The 17,607-nt window shown below is 40.8% G+C and overlaps 2 pseudogenes; one reads left to right on the forward strand and one right to left on the reverse strand.

Moving 5' to 3' along the window:
* Positions 1–7,096: 7,096 nt before the first annotated feature.
* LOC111822909 (interferon-induced very large GTPase 1-like) lies at positions 7,097–17,199 on the reverse strand (annotated as a pseudogene).
* On the forward strand, positions 8,850–11,526 carry LOC101345254 (importin subunit beta-1 pseudogene; annotated as a pseudogene).
* Positions 17,200–17,607: the final 408 nt, after the last annotated feature.

Raw genomic sequence — 17,607 nt, forward strand, 5'->3', positions numbered from 1 at the left:
TATAATTTTAGGATTTTTTCATAATGAAACTATTATATTAGAGTGTAAACATTCATAATATTATGCAGAGGCAGCATTATTTATAAGAGTAAAAGCGATTATTATTAGAAACCTACTGCCTATTATCCAGTGAAGTTTAAGCCTTGGAGTAAAATTTATATAAATTATCTCTATATGCATCAAGAGATCTCTGGAAGATGTAGCCAACATGTTAATAGAATTATCTTTGAATGTTAAGAATGTGTGTGATTTTTGAACTTTTTTATATCTTTAGAGTTGCTGACAATGAGCTTGTATTATTTCATAGACAGAAAGAAGAGTAAAGCCCCAGAGAGAAAGTAGAAGGGAGCCTATAAGAATGAGAACTTAGCTGACACTAGAGGTGTCACACAGAGGCTGTTGAAACTGGAAGCAGGACAAGAGAGGCTGTGAGGAGGAGAGGAGCATGGAAGAGTCTGAGATGTTCTTGATAAGACTCGAAGCTACCCTTTTATACTTATAATCTTGTCAACTTCTACCTCATGATCTCATTTAACCCCAGAAACCCAGAGTAACAGGATGAATGATAAAAGAATACATGTGAGTAACCTGTATAGACTAAACTTGGCAGGGAAAGACAGGAAATCTCCACCCAAAGTTTTTTCCTCAAATCTTTCCCCTTTATCTTACTGTGGAATAAGTGTAGGTCAGAGTCCAGTGGAACCCAGCGAAGTCCTTTAGCCAAGCCCCTCTTCCACTTCTCTCTCCATCTAACGCATACCAATTCCCTTTCATGGTCTCAACTTTTCTTCTCTCTCCTATGGCCACGTAGATAAACATCTTCTGTTCTGCTCACCATTTTACATCCTCTTTCTATTCCCATATCAGCTCCTTTTTATTCTACTTATAACTCAAGTGTCAGACATAGCCACCAAGAGTCACCATTATCTGGTACATCTCTGCCCCTGAGTTGTTCTCTGGAGTACATCTTCCTTGTGGCTTTTCCCAACCCAACTTTGGGCCATAATTCACTTTGCTTCTGGTTACTATCTAGAATGTCAGGATTATGGGATTTCAGAACTTGGTAAACACAAATACAAGGTGTAAAAATATGTCTTATATTTTATCTGGAAACCCTACCATGGCTCCTGCAGCACTGTAGTCATTGAGACAGTTATTTTGTGCTTAAAGTTTTCATTACTCACCTGTCTGTTTTTGTATTGACATAAAACTGTGCATAGTTACACTGAGACTTACTGAAGCACTGGGTGATTAAAGGGAATCACAGTTTTGTACAAAGTAGAAAAAGAAAAAGTAAATGCTTCCGTATGGTTGCCCCACAGTCCAAGGACGGTACCACAAAACACAAACTCTTTTACTGGATCAATTTTTTCATTCCTTACTTCTTAAACTTGCTTTTCACCTTTAGATCTTTGCCCTCTGCAGTGTGCTAATGAAATAAATCTAACAGTGCAGAGCTCTTTGGATCAGAATGAATAACTGATTCTACCCACTGACATGGTCGCATGCCTTTAGTACTTATAGGACTCAGGAAGGCGACAAACGTAGTAGAGTTTACCAAGAGCCACGTTCTCCCAAAATGCTCCCGTCTAAGTGCGGGATGTTTGGTCACTTCCATGCACGCCACTAGATGCACCATGGGCAAGAGAACAAAGGGGAACTCGGGGTCTGGGGTTTACACAGCATAAACTAGAGGGGTATATGTGCTGGCCTGCATGGGAAAAGTGAAGGGGGGTAAGATGAAAGTGCCTTTGTTTACGGGCAAACAGCATAAAAATGTTTCCCATCTAGCTACAAAATTAATTACTTTAGTACAGTTAACTAGTCATGGAGACAGAAAAAGTTACTACGAGCTCAGAACAGGGAGGAAGCCATTTCTGACAAGGAGAAGGGACTGGAGGGAGAGACCCAATTTCCAGCCTCCTTATAAGAGAATGCTCTGAGTCCAAGGCCTCAGTTTAGGGGCTTGGATGCGAATCTTAAAGGCAGACCGCCCTCCCAGCACCCTATAAGAAAGGGAGACCTCCTTCAAAACTTCTCAATGAAAACCTCCACTTCTTTATCATAAGATCTGGGCTGCATCTCTTAGGACCTGGAAACCTAGGAGATTATATCCATCTGTTCGCATTCTTACACAAAGTCCATCTCTGGAAAGCCAACCATGTGTGGCAAAGAGAGGAAGACTGTACACTCACCTTGGTCATGATTTTAATCTAGACCCATCATACACATAGCTGGATAACTTCCTTTGTGTTTGTTTTTCTGATACTGCTTATGTAGTTTCTCAATACAGGAACGTTCACTAATGCCAGAGCAGGTTTTGTTAGAGGAGTAGATTTACTATTACTTCTGCTCAGCTACTGCTGTTATTACTCCTTAGGTAACCTGAGGCCATGTGTGTAGTTGTTAAGTGCAGCAGCCTAGAGTCAGAGTCTCCATTCAAATCCATGTGTCACTGTCTTTGTTTCTGACTCACGGGATTGTTGGGAGAATTAGGAGAGGGAGAAACCCTGAAGCATTAAAGTCAGAATCCAATTATTACATGCTTTAGCTTAATAATTTACTAAAACAATCTCTTTCTTGATCCAGTCTCTATCCCAGAGGGTTATTTCCCCCCTGTTTTTATTTAGCAGTTGTAATTAGGAGTTAACCAAAAAAAAATTTTAAGGGGGAAACTTATTTCTACTTATAAATTTTCTAGGGTAGTGGATAACTCCACTACCTCATTTTGCTCACTATGCTCATTTTCCACTTTATTTTTTCCTTCCTCTTAGTTACCCATTCACTGTTCCTCTTCATATTAAGAGGCTTTCTGGTTTTTGTTTTGTTTTGTTTTAATGAAAGCTAAAGAATTTATAGGTGATATCTTCAAGTTTGGGTATATTGATTACATATAGGAATTTTAACTATTGATGAATGCATTTTTGGTGATGAATAATAATCATCAACACTTATAAACATTTTTTATTTGCTACTGTGGCCTCTATAAAATAAAATAACTACACGTTTTAGATTTGACAGGTTTTTTTTTTTTAACTATTAAAAATATGCCTTCAAGTATCTCTGGTACTTGAATGACAGAAATTAAATAATTTTTAATACTTCTTTATAGATTCAGTGAAGTATGGTGATGTTAGCTGGTGGACTTTTTGTTTTATTCTGTTTAAGCTTAACTTAAAATTAAGAGTCCCGGGAACATTGTGATTTGCCTATCCACACAAAATTGGAACGAATGTGATGTACTAATTTAATATTAGCATGAATTCAACTATTTCAAGTCAGTTGACCACTTCTCATCTACATTTTCTACTCTAAAAATGTATCTGAGCAGAGTAGACCTAAATCTTCCATGTTATCTATTTACTTCTGTCACATTCTTGAGGTTGATGAGGGAAAGTTTGAGATGCCCACACAAAAAGTCTAATACATTTCTTATGATAAGAAATATGCTTAATTTGTCAAAAGCATTTAAAATTATTATACCAATTCAGGCTTGAAAATTAAAGTTTATATATTCTGACACTTTTAGTTATTGTAAGTTACAAAGTTCAGAAAACAGATTTTAAAAACAGTAACCTTCACTTTGTTCCACAATGTTTATAGAGTATCGCATATTTTTCAAGGACACAATGAAGAAAATAAAGTCATGTATTTTGCTTTCATGGAGCTCACAACCATGAATAAAAGTAACCCTAGTTTGTATTTTATACTCCTGCTTTCATATTGTTGCTTTAACTGTTTTTCATCATAGCCTTAACAGGTAGGATGTCACCATTTTACCCTTACAAATGTGGACCATGTCCTGTACTCCCCACCCTAACTGTGCTTCTGGGTCTGCCTTTTTAATCTCTCCAGTCCCAAAAATGCCTCGTGAGTATTTCTTTATTGACAATGAGAGACAGATGTCTTCCTATGAAATGGGCTTTGTTTCCAACTACAGTTATTCATCACGCCAACTTTATTACATCAGGAGATGCTTGCCACTCTCACCAAGATTCCTCTTCCAAAGTGCAGAGGGAAAACCACACTGTTAAGCAGTCCTTGTAAATATTTTGCCTCCATGATTTGTTCTGGAGACATGGGTTTTCCATAACTGCCACCTGTCCTGAAATAGATTGTGAGAAACACAGAAGCTCCTCAAGGGGACCAAAGAAGCAGAGTCATTTGTTGCTCCTGATCCAAAGAATCAGCATTCTTACCTCCCATTTCTGAGAACCCAAGTACTTTTATTACTGTTCCCATTGGAAGGTCCACTGTCAGTCCTGGGCTGTCTCATCTACTTTAGGGAAGGTATAGGGCGTGCTAGTAAAAGGAAATCCAAGAAATCTGTCTTAGGCTAGGTTCTCTAGAAAACCAAAACTAGTAAAGCGTATAAATATATCTAAAGAGAGATTTATATCAAAGAAATGGCTCATGCGATTGTAGAGGCTGGAGGGTCCCAAGTCTGTGGATTAGGATAGAGGCTTCTCCCCATTCACATAGCCGCTGGGGCCGGTGAACCCAAGATCTTCAGGTCGGAAAGAAGGGCTCTGATCACAGGCTGTTGAGATCAACTAATCCCAAGACTGGCAGATAAGCTGATAGCTCAAGTCCTGAGAACCAGAGGTCAGACAAACAGGAGGCAACCACAGGATCCAGAGCGAGCAAAAAGCCAGAACATCTGCTTATATTCGGATTCAGGCCACACCACAAAGGAACCTCCTTTTCAACTGACTGGCTACTCACAGCAGATCCCATCATGGGAGTGATCACATATAAACACTGAGAGTCATGGCCCAGCCAAGTTGACGCACAGTCTTAACCATCACGAATGCCTCTATGTCCAGAATAAAGAAAGTCTTCAGCACGTCAGAATTCCAGTAGATCAGGTCTTGAGAATCTGACATTAGCCATTGTCTTTGATTGTTTGGATGTTGAGATGCTGTCCTGGAGAATATATTTCATTACTCTCTGGCCCTTGGCCAGTTTCAGCTGTTCTTGACAGTTGTGATCATGACCCTGTTGTTCGAATTGTATGAAGAGCCTCTCATGAGTATGACTCAGAGATAAGATTTTTCTTTTTTGTAATTTTTTAAAAACATGACGTTATTGGTACACTGGGATTTAATTGACTGTAATGAGTGGAAGAGTTTTTTTAACTGTGTAATTAATAAAAATCAATATTATTTTTCATTAATGGCTTAATGAAATTCTAACCGTCTGTAAAAACTTGAAAAATGATACTTCTTCTTTTATCCTCAATCTTGTTCCTGGAATTAATCCCCCTTAGATTTGTACATAGCTCTGTGTTGTCACTCAAACTTTCATGCTCAGAATCAGTACGTTCTTTTCTGGGTTTTTTATTTTCTGAATCTCTTCTCTTTTTACCTTGCACAAGGGAGGAGCTGCTAAGAGATTAGGGAAGGGAAAGATAATAGTTAAATGATGTCTTTATCCTGTATCTACTTGATAAAAGTTATCTTTCCAAATGAGTGCAGACTGTATCCTTGGTTACTTATCTACTTTCACCTATAACCTAACCTAACTGTTTGCGATCTGGTTGAGTCTGATTCATAGTAGGAGAAGAGAAAATAGCGTATGCTTTGAAACCATGAGTTCCCATGATTTTTTTTTCCATTCAACGGTTAACAATAATTTTTTCTTTGCTTCTTCAATATGCAAAAATATTTTTTTCTGAAAGACAACATCAACAACAAAAAACAGATTTCTACTTAATATTTATGATTTGATATTTATACCTTGATATTTTTGAAATGTTATGTAATTTTTCCTTAAAAATTCCTAGCTTCAAATATGTAGATTTTCTTCTGTTAATATGATCTTTTTAATAAAAAGAGTATAATTTGAATAGTTATTTTAAAACATAAACAGGTATTTTAAATATTTATATTTATGTTATATTGTTTAATAACTTTTTTAAGAACTAAAATGAAGTGAAGCAGAGAAAAATGAGATTCATTGCCCAAAAATCTTGTTCTCTTAAGATGCTTGTTATTTATTCATTTTTATATGGTCCATTTGCAAAATATATAGAGGATTTTCATTGTAAGAAGAGATATTCAGGATTGTCCAAATATGGCGACTTTCATGTGATCATTGAGGATTATTGTTTTTTCAAGTCATCCAGCACATCCTGCTTTGTGCTTTTGGCCCATGCGTCAGGGATTTTACCTATGCCTGTCAATTGTTTTCTGATATTTTTCTTGTAACTTTGATCTGAAATGACAGACAAACCATTTCCAGTATGGCTACGTGGATGAGTCTAAGGTGATACACCACAGGGCGTAATCCTCACTTATACAGGATTTGAGAGTCATTGCTCAAAATCAAACAACAATCACTTGCTACCAAACTAGAACAGCAATTAACGGTAAACTGGCCTGTTTCATTTCACTTATTGAGTGTTTTTATATACCACTGCAACCCATTCACAGCCTGAGGATGGTGCAAGGGAATACTGTGGTCTCCTTCATGTGTAGGAACTGTGTTTGTACAAACTGCTGTACAGAGGGACATTGTTTCCAGCAACCACAGAGATGCTCAGAGAGCATTTTCGCGATATGATGAAACATTTCTTCCACAGACATACCCAAATGATTCTATTCTACTCTTTTTTATTCACGGGTTAATAACTTTTCCCTCATTTTTTAGAAGGAAAAAACATCCTCTTAGGAAAAATAAAATTTCTAGCTAATATTTGTGAGTGAATATATGATATTTCTTAGTTTTTTTGATGTGTTATGCAGATGTTTTGTAGAAATTTCTAGCTTTAAAGATTTAAATTTCCTAGTGTAAAAATGATTTTCTTTAATAAAAAAGGAGTCAATTTTTAACAATAGCTTTAAACCTATAACAAACATTTAAAATATGTACTTTATTGTATGTTATATTATATAATAATTCTTTTTAACTAAAGGAAGCAAGCCAGAGGGGGGAAAAATAAGATTCATTGCCCAGAAAATCTTATTCTCTTGAGATGCTTGTGGGAGATTTATTTTTACATGCTGTATTTTCAAAATATATAAAAGGTTTTTATTGTGAGAACAGTAGTTTTAGGATTGTCTAAATACAGTGATGCTCATGTGGCAATCTAGGGTTAGTGTTTTTTTAAGTCATCAAGGACATTTTCCTTTGTGATTTTGGCCCATGCATCAGGGATTTTACCTCTACCTGTGAATTTTTTCTAATATTTTTCTTCTAGCTTTGATCTGAAGTGACAGACAAACCATTTCCAATATGGTTGCATGGATGAGTCTGGGGTGATACTCCATGTGGCATAATCTCCTCCTGCCTGCCGGTAGTTCTTATATGGGATTTTCCAGCCATCATGCAAAACCAATAAACAGTTCCTTGCTACCAAACTAGTACAAAAGTGGTCTGTTTCATACCAGTCCATTCCAATCACAACCTGAGGACGGTGGAAGGGAACACTGTGGTCCCCTTCATGTGTAGGAATTGTGTTTGTACAAACTGCTCTACAGCAGGGACATTGTTTCCAGCAACCACAGAGATGCTCAGATAGCATTTTCTGGATTTCAGGAAACATTTCTTCTACAGGCACACTCAAACAATTCTGTTCTACTCTTTCCGTTGCCAGATCCAAAGCTTCACTCATCACTTTTTTGAAAAATTCAGTATCTTTTAACTCCTGATGTTCAATGCTTACCAAGTCCTTTCATGGAAAGATCAAGTTATTTGCCAAGTAATCACAGAATACATCCAACCATTCAGATGCAGTACTTCTTTTATCTTTAGCTACTGCAGTGGATTCATGAATGGCAGTGAGAATGACATTCTTGATGTCGTCTAAACTGATTTTTAAAAAAGTCTTTATTTTTTCACCTCCTTTCTCTGAAAAATATATTCGAATATGATTTTCAGTGTAATTCCTAAAAATGATTTTGGATTATGAAGGTACTCACAGTAATTATCAAAGTTTTCTTCTTCTGTGTTTCTCCAGGTTATCCCTGTTTCCACTGAACAGAGCAGGTAGCTCGCATATCCCCAGCCATTTTAGAGGGCATTTGATTCCATATGGTGGTACAGATAGTTGGAGTGAGCTTATGCCACAGAAAATCAACAAGTGCTTTGATAGAGGTTGCTTCTAGGCAGGAGATCTTAAAACTCATGAAGAAATCATCTTTCTTACTTTCTAGATAGTTTACAGGATCACTGGCTGTCTTGAATGCCCTGTGCATCTGCTTAAAATTCTCTGATGCTCTTTGGAACAAACACAAAGACAAGTCAATTTTATATCTACTTGTGAATGTGTAGCTTTTCTCAGTGGATGCAGATGCCACCTCCTGTTCTATCATTCTCAGGATTTCGTAGACATCACTTGGATTGTAATCACGCTGTTTGTTGCCTTCGAACATTGTTAATAATTTCAGTAAATCTTGAAAAAATGTGATTAGTAGTCATATTTAGGGACTTTTTATCATGGGTCTCTATTGACCTTCTCCTCCATCCTAATATCGGCCTCCTCATATTGATATGTACATCATACTTAATTTGAAACGTCTCCTCAGAATTACTTTTTAAAATGTCCACCACTCCGCCACCCCAGCACCAGCCGCGCTCTGAGCTGCCCCCGGGGTCCCTCCCCTGCCGCCAGAGGAGCAGCTGCCGCCACCGCCAGCAGCAAATTAGGAGGGAGGAAGGAAGGAAAGAAGGAAGGAAGGGGGCCGGAGCGACTAGCAAGAGGGAGCCGGTGAATGGGCTTGTGGTGACCCCCGCCCCCCACCCCACCCTCCCTTCCCACCCGACCCCCAACCCCCAGCCCCAGTTAGAGTCGCCGCCCGAGAGGCCGGACGGTCGTTTTAGGAGTAGTCGCCGCCACCACGGTCGCCATGGAGCTGATCACCATCCTCTAGAAGACCATACCTCCTGCTAGGCTTGAACTGGAAGCGGCGCAGAAGTTCCTGGAGCGTGCGGCGGTAGAGAACCTGCCCAGTTTCCTTGTGGAACTGTCCAGAGTGCTGGTAAATCCAGGAAACAGGTTGCCAGAGTTGCAGCTGGTCTACAAATCAAGAACTCTTTGACATCTAAGGATCCAGACATCAAGGCACAGTATCAACGAGATGGCCTGCTGTAGATGCTAATGCTCTACGGGAAGTCAAGAACTATGTTTTGCAGACTTTGGGCATAGAAACCTACCGGCCTAGTTCTGCCTCTCAGTGTGTGGCTGGTATTGCTTGTGCAGAGATCCCAGTGAACCAGTGGCCAGAACTCATTCTTCAGCTGGTTGCCAATGTCACAAACCTCAACAGCACAGAGCACATGAAAGAGTCGACATTGGAAGCTATTGGTTACATTTGCCAAGATATAGACCCAGAGCAGCTACAGGATAAATCCAATGAGATTCTGACTGCCATAATCCAGGGAATGAGGAAAGAAGAGCCTAGTAATAATGTGAAGCTAGCAGCTACTAACGCACTCCTGAACTCATCAGAGTTCGCCAAAGCAAACTTTGACAAAGAGTCTGAAAGGCCCTTAATTATGCAGGTGGTCTGTGAAGCCACACAGTGTCCAGATACAAGGGTACAAGCGGCTGCGTTACAGAATCTGGTGAAGATAAGGTCCTTGTATTATCAGTACAGGGAGACTTATATGGGTCCTGCTCTTTTTGCCATCACAATTGAAGCAAAGAAAAGTGACATTGATGAGGTGGCACTACAAGGGATATAATTCTGGTCCAATGTCTGTGATGAGGAAATGGATCTGGCTATTGAGGCTTCAGAGGCAGCAGAACAAGGATGGCCCCCTGAGCACACCAGCAAGTTTTATGCCAAGGGAGCACTGCAGTACCTGCTTCCAATCCTCACACAGACACTAACTAAACAGGATGAAAATGATGACGATGATGACTGGAACCCCTGCAAAGCAGCAGGAGTGTGTCTCATGCTTCTGGCCACCTGCTGTGAAGATGACATTGTCCCGCATGTCCTCCCCTTTATTAAAGAACACATCAAGAACCCTGATTGGCGGTACCAGGATGCAGCGGTGATGGCTTTTGGCTGTATCTTGGAAGGACCAGAGTCCAATCAGCTCAAATCACTAGTTATACAGGCTATGCCCACCCTAATAGAATTAATGAAATACCCCAGTGTAGTTGTTTGAGATACAGCTGCGTGGACCGTGGGCAGAATTTGTGAACTGCTCCCTGAAGCTGCCATCAATGATGTCTACTTGGCTCCCCTGATGCAATGTCTGATTGAGGGCCTTAGTGATGAACCCAGAGTGGCTTCAAATGTGTGCTGGGCTTTCTTTAGTTTGGCTGAAGCTGCTTATGAAGCTGCAGACGTAGCTGATGATCAGGAAGAACCAGCTACCTATTGCTTATCCTCTTCATTTGAACTCATAGTTCAGAAGCTTCTGGAGACCACAGACAGGCCTGATGGACATCAGAACAACCTGAGGGGTGCTGCCTATGAATCTCTGATGGAAACTGTGAAAAACAGTGCCAAGGATTGTTACCCTGCCATTCAAAAAACTAGTCTGGTCATTATGGAGCGACTGCAACAAGTGCTTCAGATGGAGTCACATATCCAGAGCACATCTGATAGGATCCAGTTCAATGACCTTCAGTCTTTACTCTGTGCAACTCTTCAGATAAAATATAGGAATGATCCAGTAGTAACATCATTTGAAACAAATGAAACGAATGTTCTCCGGAAAGTACAGCATCAAGATGCTTTGCAGATCTCTGATGTGGTCATGGCCTCCCTGTTAAGGATGTTCCAGAGCACAGCTGGGTCTGGGGGAGTGCAAGAGGATGCCCAGATGGCAGTTAGCACATTAGTGGAAGTGTTGGGTGGTGAATTCCTAAAGTACATGGAGGCCTTTAAACCTTTCCTGGGCATTGGATTGAAAAATTATGCTGAGTATCAGGTTTGTTTGGCAGCTGTGGGCTTAGTGGGAGACTTATGCCGTGCCCTGCAGTCCAACATCTTACCTTTCTGTGATGAGGTGATGCAGCTGCTACTGGAGAATTTAGGGAATGAGAATGTCCACAGGTCTGTGAAGCCACAGATTCTGTCAGTGTTTGGTGATATTGCTCTTGCTGTTGGTGGAGAGTTTAAAAAATACCTTGAGGTAGTATTGAATACTCTTCAGCAGGCTTCCCAAGCCCAGGTGGACAAGTCAGACTATGACATGGTGGATTATCTGAATGAGCTAAGGGAAGGCTGCTTGGAAGACTATACTGGAATCGTCCAGGGATTGAAGGGGGATCAGGAGAACGTACACCTGGATGTGATGCTGGTCCAACCCAGAGTAGAATTTATTCTGTCTTTCATTGACCACATTGCTGGAGATGAGGATCATACAGATGGAGTAGTAGCTTGTGCTGCTGGACTGATAGAGGATTTATGTACAGCATTTGGGAAGGATGTACTGAAATTAGTAGAAGCTAGGCCCATGATCCATGAACTGTTAACTGAAGGACGGAGATCGAAGACTAATAAAGCAAAAACCCTTGCTACATGGGCAACAAAAGAACTGAGGAAGCTGAAGAACCAGGCTTGATCCGTTACCATTGGGATGATAACCTGAGACCCCCACTGGAAATCCCCAATCTTTTGAAAAGCCGGAAGTGAGGAGTGTGCACGGACGCTGAATGTTTGGGAATGAGAGGATGAGTGAGTGAGGCTTGAAAACACACCACATTGAAAATCCTGCCACAGCAGCAGCCGCAGCCACCAACAGCAGCGCTGTTAGTGAGCTAAGTAAGCACTGACTTCGTAGAAAACCATAACATCGGCCATCTTGGAAAAGAGAAAAACAATGGCTTTACTTAAAAGAAAGAACACTATCTCTTCCCAGGAGAGGCTGGAACTATCTTTTCTGTGTTTTGGCTGGTGCTGAGTGGAATGACTGGTTTGGGAGAGGAGGGACTAGGTTCAGCTGTGGTGCTTTGTTGTAAAAGGCAGCCTGGCCTTTGCTACTGATAAGAAAGATGGAGCCTGGGTCTCAAGCCCACCTTCAGTGTACCTTTGCCTCACGGTACAGTACATGTGCTGGCTTAGAGGAGGGTGAGGGATTCTTTTCAGTCTGAGAATGAGTGTGTGTGAGTGAGGCGGTATCCACATTCTCAACTTCAAGTCATTGCAGTTTCTTTTTCCCAAAAAAAAAGGGGGGGGGGGTTAGATGTTGCATTTCATAAAACTAACCGAAGTTCTGTTTACTGATGCAGCACAAGAGATATTTTTAAAAAAAAAAAAAAAGAAAGATGCTGTTTAGGGGTTTTGTTTTGTTTTGTTTTAATTATCTTTTAGGGAAAACACCGACGAATGGTCAGAGCTCCCATCCTGATATTTTCATCCAAGTGCCATTCTTAATAATATGGTTCAACTGTGAATGTAGAAGTCGGGGGAGGGGGGAGAAAAAGAAAACTCTGGAGTTAGAGGATATAGAAAAAATAAAAATACAATTGTTACATATAAAGAATATAGACTTCAAAAACAAAAAAAAAAAGCCACAACCCAGACAAACCAAAAGTTATAAATGCTCAGAATTGGCAGCACAAAAGGAAAACTCTCTCCTGACTTGAATTGTGGCCGTCTGAAAGCCCCCAGAAAATTGTGCCAAAGAGTTTAGAAAACAAATATACAATAAAAGCAAACATACACACATACACAAAAAACAGCAAACTTCAGGTAACTATTTTGGATTGCAAACAAAGATAAATTTAATGTTCGAACAATCTGATAAAATAACCATTTGGAAACTGCTTGGCCTTCCGTTCTCTTTTATTTGATTGACTACAATGCGATATTGGTCTCTTGCTGCACTTCAAAACCAACTAACCAACAAAATAAAAAGAATATATATACATATATAAGTATATATATATACACACTAACTAGAACTTTCATGATGAAAATGGCACTTGAAAACGGTTATTTTTTTCCACTGAAGATTAATAAAATGGTGTCAAACATAAAAAAAAAAAAAAACCCATAAAATGTCCACCACATTTTTCTCCTTTTTGAAATACTCCAAAAGGATGTTTTCAGAGTCCACATCAATGTCAGGCTCTTTGGCAAGAGGCAGGGTTGAGGCTACATCATAGACACATTCTTTCCAAAGTACATTGAATTTCTTGTGTAGGTCTTCCTCACTCAGTTCCTTGCCCTTTACAGTTAAAGCCAACTGTCAGCTTCTTTCCCACATGTCATTTTCATAACCTGACTTTTTCTCATCCAGTTTTACTTGGCTTCTCTTTAAATAAATAAGTTCATCACATTTTCTTTTGATCTCTGAAATAAGTGCCTCTTTAAGGACTCTCAACTTATTTTCAAACATTGCTTTCCACTGTATCAGTGTTTCATTATCTGGGTCTTCATTAAAATATTTTTCAAGGCCTTGGTTGATGGCTTCATATTTTTCTGTCACTGGAGCATCAGCTTCACTGGTTCTGAGTGTCTGGATTTTTCCATTCTGAATCTGGTTGATCAGCTTGTTCTGCAAGCCTAGCACATGACCCCTTATCTCCCAGGTCCAGTGGTTACACATGGTTTCCAGTTTGCTCATGGCCATGACCTCTTGCGTGTTCCTGAAGCTGAAAATAAAGTTTTCATTCACTAGGGCCCTCCACAAATCTTGAACTCGGAATTTTACTTCTGATATCTTCATGATGCTGCCTCTGGATTCCTCCTTGGCCATCACAAGAATTCTGCTTTTCAGTTCCTGGACATTGTGGCTGTAGCGAGGATTGGGAGGAGCCATTGGCGGATTGCCATCCCAGAGGCAAGCAAAGAAGTAGACATGAGTGCTGACATCAAACTTAATGACATCACTGAAGAGGGTTACATCTGAGCACTGTTCCTGTTCGGCTGCAGTTGCTGCCATTTCATCTAGTCTCTGCTCTAGCCGCCTTCGTCCTTCCATAGTTTGCTCTTTCGCTGTAACTTCCCCCACATTCTGATGGACGAACAGGCAACTTGGGGAGATTTTCACTTGTTTCATCCTGAGAAAGGCTTGAACAACTATTTGTAGAATATTCTGCATCTCTGATGGATTTTCTCCAAAAATATTGATCAGAGTCAAGTTTCCAAGTCCAATGACAAAGGTTGCTAACTCATTGTCCCGGTTCTGGGATTTGTTGCTGAGTTCTGGTGCCCGAAGTCCTGCTGTGTTCCACAACAAGCACAAAGTCAAAGCCAAGTTCCTCTCTGAATGTCTCCTCTATCCTCAGGAGCTGCATGTAGGCCCCCCGGGTACACCTCCCTGCACTGACAGTGAACTGCAGTCCAAAAAGGGTATTCAGCAGGGTGGACTTCCCTGAGCTCTGCAGGCCAAGAACAGAGAGAACAAAAAGCCGTTTGTCTCCAACTTTCTCAGACACCTTGTCAAAAACAGCAGCCACCCACTTCAGCGGGACATAAGAAGTGTCACCGTCCATCAGCTCAATGGGAACCCCAGATATCATCAAGTCAACAGCAATTTGGGGAAGGGAAAGGAAAAGGGGATCTCTTGCGGAGCAAACTTCTTCCAGTGCTTCATAGATCTGTCCAGCTTCTCTGAGAAGGTGCTCAATTCCCAAGATACAGTCACTAATCTTCACTGAGATGGCTTCTATCTCATTCTGCCAGTATCTGAGCGAGTTGCTGTTTGGTGCCTTTTGCTTTTCAGTTTGTACCTGTGACCACAAAGAACTTTGCTTCTCACGCAGGTTTTCCAAGTGACCTGCAGTCAGGTTGTCCAAAAACACACTCAGCCACTGCAGGAAGTAGAGTTTGTTATGGGTTTCTGAATGATCTTGCAATATTTCAAGGAAAGAGCGCATTAACTCATTAAGAGGAAAGGCTTTGGTCAACTGCTGATGCCGCGTTCTTTGTTTTTCTGTCTGAATCTCACTCTTATGTTGTTCAATACTCCGGTTCCCCTCCTCTCTGAGATGATAGAGTTCTTTGTCCTTCTTACACCAAAGATGCCATAGTTTTCCCTGAAGGGGTAGTAAATTTTCCTTTATCTTAGATAGGTTTATTACTCCCAACAGGGCATTTAGAGTCTGTGCATTTTCTTTGACTATCTTGCAATCTCTCTGGTCTTCATCTATTTGGAATCCTCGTTTGCGAGCAATACTGGCACAGTCCTCTAAGCTGAGAGTCCTGTCAGATAGCTCTAGTAAACGTCTGATTGTACTCGCTAACTCTTCTGTTAACTGTGCCTCATTTCTGTTTTTGATCCCAGTTCCTACTTTTTGGCTAGAATTATTAGCTATGGGTTTTTCTTTGTTTCCAAGCAAACAGATCGATGGTTTTGATGATTGGCGCAAGTCACGGACAATTTTTCTGTTTTCATCATTGCTATCAGAAGCTGACATGAGCATCACAATGAGAGAAGAGACTTCCTTCAGGAAAGTGAGCTGTCATTCATGTTCCTTTGCATCTTCATGGAGATTGGTGAAGGTCACACACTTGTCAAATCTGTCCACATCTTCTCGCCCTGGACAGAACCAGCAGATTTCCACCACACCCCCCATCAAGAGACAGTCTTTGCTGCTCCCACTGCAGTGTCGGTGAAAGAAGACATCATGTTTACGTTTACTGAGAAGACAGTTCATGATCTGAGATTTGGAAGTAGCGAAGCCATTTCCAACTCGAATGAAGGACACAATGGAGGCAGATACACGACGCATCTGCTTGTTCTTGTAATTGTTCTTCCCAACCTCTGATTTTCCTGCTTGCTGCCAGCTTCTTCTAATTTGACTGAGATACCAGAGAGAGAATTCAATCTGAGAAGAGCTGAGGTTGGGAACCACGAGAGGAAGGGCAAATTGACAAATGGAAACTTTGGCTAAAATATATTGCCTGGCCAAATCATCTGCACAGTGATAAATTGCCATCGGTATATCCATTGGGTGAATGCGGCACCTCAGATTAGTAGCTGAAGGATTAATGGGATTGTCACTGTCTTCTAAAATGTCTTCGTATGGGTCAAAAGCCTCACTTTCCTGGCTTGGATGGACTGGATCCTCTGTGTTTCCACCATCTTTGAAGACCAGGTATCTCAGCTCATAATCAAGCACCAGTAGCTTCTGCAGAAAATAAAATGGAAGCTCTTATTCAGAACTGGGCTGGGTGTTGTATATAGAGATTTTATAAATCAGATGGAAGTTAGCTCTGCCCAGCTTCTTTGGATAGTAGTGTTCTAGGCCTAGACACTGCAGTAAGTGTAGGACGGCTCCATTTTCTATCGGTTTTGTTGTGTTAGTTTCATCATCATCTGCCTCAAGGAGCTGTTTATTTGTATGGCTGAGACTTTTCAATTGTTTTTTTTTACATCCTCCATTTGCAAAGAAGATACAGTGGCTTCATAGTCTCCATCCATGAGCAATCGCAAGTCCTTCTCTAGGGTTTCCCAGTTGTGATGTGCCCCAAATTTGGTGAGAACATGTGCAACTTCTTTAGATAGTGATTGTTCCATATGCTGTCTCATTAATGACAAGCGTTCTGATTTCTCCTCTTCAGAAAAAGCTGTGATTCCAGCTGTGGCTGTCAGCCCCGTGAGCACCAGGAATGCCTAAGCCCTGTAGCTGCAAATATTTTTGAGCTCCTGATATTTATCATGGGCTGTTTGCATATCATGCAGCAGGCAGTCTAATTCATCATATCCCAGGACATACTGAAAAATGTTGTTCACCGCGTGATAGCCTGCACCAGCTGCGATGCAAAGTAGCAAGAGCTGTGTGTCTGGCTGGCCTGTTTCTCGCAGCTTCTCCAACAAGGAGTGGAGAGACAAGCTGACCTCATAAGTGGCGTTTCTTTGAGCTTCCTCCACAGTTTCCTGAGACTCAGTTTTGGTCTTCACTTCTATGAAGTTGTTTTGGATCTCTTTTAGGATTTTAATGAATTCAGAAAATTGAGAGATGTTGACCTGCTCTTGGTGTGTCTGACTGGAAGATCCCCTCCTTCTGAGACTCCTGTAACTTTGGAAGGCTATTTGAGTGTGACAGATTAAGCAGTTTCTCTAGGGCCCGTGTTTCCCAAAGATGTTGTGTTTGGGATTTTAGCTTCAGGAGGTCTTTTCGTCCAGGTGTTGTAAGGCTTGGGCACAGGTCACGCCCAGTTGTTTCTGCAGCTGAGGCAACCAGTACTCTGCAGCCAGTCCCACTTCTCTTAGCATTTCTTAGAGATCTTGCCTCCTTTTGCCTATGAGCAGGTCTTTTTTAGGGATGGACTCTGCTGTGTCCATGGCTGTGGGGAGAACAGACAATTAGTCTGACTGTACTCTGACCTTAAGATGTTTCAGCTACATGGCCAAAATGATGATTTCAGTAAGGATGTAAGTCTCCAATGCTTTCCCGTTCCCTCCTTTCATTGTTATAACAAATATGTTTTATTAATGCTTTGTGTGTGGGTGTGTGTGCGTGTGTGTGTGTGTGTGTAAGACATCATTTTGGGTGTTCTCAACATGTATTGCCATTTTCATTGCCAGGATAAGTTGCAAGTTAACAATCTGGATTTTGACACTTTCTCTTCAGAGAATAAATTCCGTGGAGAGCATTACACTGAGGGTTTGGGTTTGAAAATATGTATGCGTTTAATACCATGCTGTTTATTGTTAAAACAAGAGTGGTGCCACCAATTGATCTTCTTTTTC

This window comes from Trichechus manatus, unplaced genomic scaffold, assembly GCF_000243295.1.
Source record: "Trichechus manatus latirostris isolate Lorelei unplaced genomic scaffold, TriManLat1.0 scaffold00232, whole genome shotgun sequence".
In the NCBI taxonomy this organism is placed as follows: domain Eukaryota; kingdom Metazoa; phylum Chordata; class Mammalia; order Sirenia; family Trichechidae; genus Trichechus; species Trichechus manatus.